Genomic DNA, 3,756 nt, shown 5'->3' with positions numbered 1-3,756 from the left:
AGTTTAGTTTCTGGCAGAAATTCCCAGGATCCTTTTCCCAGAAGTCCTATTGGGAGACCCCACCCCTCATCCAGACTCCCTTCACATTCCTGCAGCTCTTAAAGGCACAGCCAGGAAAAATAAACATGGATCTACCACTATCTCTGAACAGCCAGTGCACAGGGCTGTATCACCCCTTGGGCAGAAAGGTACAATGGGCTACAGGCCTGGCCACCCAGGCTGACAGCTGAAACATCTCAGGATGGAGCTGAGAAGAATTTGATTAAGAGGAATAACAACAATCGTTGATACAGTGATGCTTCCAGAGTCAAGCCATCAACAAGTGAAATTCCTTTGTAAGGAAATCCTTGAGTTTTCTCAATCACTAGAGGCAGAATTCCCTTCATGTAGCTGCAGGCCAGAAATATGTAGGACTAAACTCCTGCAGGCCCTGGTCCAATTGAAGATAAATTATAGCCCTAGGACAAGGTAGTAAAATCTTTGAATTTGTCTGTGCAGTCCAGCCTTCTTCTTATCTCAACCTGTCTTTCCGTGGGAAAGGCCAGGACACCTTTCTCAATCACCTGCCAAAATAAGAAAGGTTGGGGCATCTATGGGATGTGAAAAGAACACTCTTCAGGAGTCAGAAGGCCTGTGTTTCCATTTGGTTCTCACAAGAGACACTAATAGATACCTTTATCAAAACACCTCATGTACCCATAAACACCTACTATGTATCCACAAAATTTTTTTAAAAAGAGACACTAATAGACTGAGAATTTTCCACTGGTGTCCTTAAACTTCCTTATCCCCAGTAATATTTCTCCCCACCCTTCTTCCATATGGCCACAGCTCCTAACTATTCCTCCTCACCCTCTTGGTAAAATCCCAAACAGTAGTTCCTCATCCTTAGAAACAATTCCTCATATTTCTGAGAACCATCTTTGCACTATTCCCTAAACCAGTTGAACTTCAGCTGACCCTGCCTCCTAAATCCTTATTAAAAAATCTACCTGGCTCATGCTCCTTCTCCAAGTGAGAATATTCTCTTTGAAATTACTCATGGCACAGCATTTTTGAATAAAGTCTTAGAGTAAAGGTGCTCTAGTTGATTTACTTCCACAAATGCCTCAAGTCCTAACTTTGAGACTGTGAACTAAGATGGATAAGGTCCAGTGGAGGAAAACTCTGGTTGTATCATAATTAACTTTTGGGTGGTAGTGGTGTGGGTAATTCTTTCCTGGGTCTTCTAGAGCATGCTTACATTACTTTCTCAATGAAATACACATGCCATACTTATGATGTCTAAAGAATTACAGGAGAGTCTGTGAGGGGGAAATCCAGTGGGAAGCCTCAGTTGCAGCAGAAGTCCTTGGGGTGCTTTCAGGGCTGCTGTTGCTCTTCTCTCTGTGGAGTGGGCTCCAAAGAGCTTGGCTCAGGCCTGGCAGGCACCATCTCTGCCCACCAGTGATTCAGGCCCAGTACCACCTTCTCTGCGGTCACCACCTTCTTCAGAGGGACACTCGTGTCCTCTCAGTTCTGACTGCCCACACCTGGTCTTAATTGGAGAGCTTCATTTGCTCTTTGTAATCCCGAACAGGGACCGCAGATCTCACAGCTGGAACCCATAACCCATTAGGATTGATGACCCATGGTTCAGAACCAGAGTGGAAACTCTCATATTCTTGTGACCAGAGGTTTCATAAAGAAAAACCAAACTCACATTGGAGACAGACCCAGCTTTGACTTGTGGTGGCCTACTGAAGCCATCTTTATTAGAACAGTCCCTCCTCAATGGGTGCCGGGTGGGTAAGAGTGAGAAAGATGGCCTGCTGCACCTAAACCTGCGGTTGGATGAAATCAGTTAGCTCCACTATCTTCATTACACTCAACCTCCGGCCTTGACCATTGCTTTCTCTAACCAGGACAGTGGACAAGCACAGTGACTTCTCTTTTCTCCTCTGCAAGTGTCTGATCTGTCTGCTTTTCTACCCCAGTATCCTGAGAGGGGAAATAAGCTCCTTAATATCCACCACTATTTCCTCTGTGTGGCTGGATCCAGGTGATTGGTCCTTAATCTATAAGCCAGGCCTGAGCTGCCTGTTTTCTCTACATGAGAAAGAGCTGGGTATATCAATGCTCTCAGCCCAGTCAGCCCCCTGAAGCTGATCACATCCAGATCTCCAGTTCCTTTTGGAAATTGTTGCTGTCTTCATCCCTCTTGGCTCCATTTGCTGCTGTGCCTCCACATTAACTGACCTTCTGATATCTAGAGCCTTCTCTGCTTCCAGTACTCCCTCACTTTCCTGAGAGATGCTAGTCAACTCTAGCAAAGTCTGGAGGAGACTTTGCCTTTTTGAGGTTGCAAAACCCAACTCAAAAGAATTCCTTCTGGGATATTAGAATTCATCATTTAGATATGAACAGGATGCCTCCTTTTTTTCTTTTTTTTTTTCCTCTTTGCCTCTACTTTTCCCTTTATCTTTTATTTGTCATGCCTCCCCTGCTCCCCCCTTCCTGATAGCTGTTTGCTTTAAGTCATCTTCAAATATTCCAACCTTTTACCAAGTTAACGGCATTGTTTCCTGCATGAGTGATTGGAACAGCCTCTAATTCCCTATCTTCATCTCTTTAGATAAAGTGTTGGCTGATTTTATGCCAAAATGAAAGCTTTTTACAATATAAACTCGACCAACCTTTCTTCCTTCAACTATTGCAACAGCCACATCTAATTGTCCCCAAACTACCCATGAAATTTAACATGTGGTATCTTTCCTTATGCAGTTTCCTCAGTCTAAAAGGTCTCTCCCTTTTGTAACTAGTGAATTCTTCAAGTCCTCCTGCCACTTTTTGACCCCATTCCAGGCAGAATAATACCCGTAACATGTTGAAGCCTGAATCCTGGAAATTTGAGGGGAAGGCTAAGCTGGGCATTGATGCTCGATGAGAGCTGTGGGCTTGCTGCCTCTGGGACAGACAGCAGTGTGGAAGAGGAAAGAGAAGAAACGTTGAACTGTTAGGGGCTGAAGTATGTTGCCTCCAAATTCATATGGTAGAGCCCTAACCCCCATGACTTCAAAATGTAATTATATTTGGAGTTAGGGTCTTCAAAAAGGTGTTTTAGTTAAAATGATACAATTAGGGTGGACTTTAATCCAATCTGACTGGTGCCCTTATACAAAGAGGAAATTTGGACCAGGGATGTAGGTGCACAGAGAAAAGCCCATATGAGGACACAGCAAGAATGTGGCCATCTGCTAGCCAAGGAGAGAGGCCACATAAGAAACGAAACCTGCCCACACCTTGATCTGGGACTTCTGGATTTCAGAACCATGAGAAAATAAAATTCTGTTGTTTAAGCTTCTTGTTATGGCGGCCCAAGCATACTGATACATATTATATCCTAGTGTGTTCTAGGTACTGGACTATGCACTGGGAATACAACAATGGACACAATAGACATATTTCTTGCACTTTTAGAAGATGTAGTCTAGGCTGGGCACAGTGGCTCATGCCTGTAATCCCAGCACTTTGGGAGGCCGAGGCAGGTGGATCAGGAGGTCAAGAGATCGAGACCATTCTGGCCAACATGGTGAAACCCCGTCTCTACTAAAAATACAAAAATTAGCTGGGCGTGGTGGCACGCACCTATAGTCCCAGCTACTTGGGAGGGTGAGGCAGGAGAATGGCTTGAACCTGGGAGGTGGAGATTGCCCTGAGCTAAGATTGTGCCACTGCATTCCAGCCTGGCAATAGAGCGAGACTCTGTCTAAAAAA

Source organism: Rhinopithecus bieti, unplaced genomic scaffold (assembly GCF_001698545.2).
Source record: "Rhinopithecus bieti isolate Rb0 unplaced genomic scaffold, ASM169854v2 scaffold_21601, whole genome shotgun sequence".
NCBI classification, from domain to species: Eukaryota; Metazoa; Chordata; class Mammalia; order Primates; family Cercopithecidae; genus Rhinopithecus; species Rhinopithecus bieti.
Note: the sequence above shows the minus strand (reverse complement) of the source record.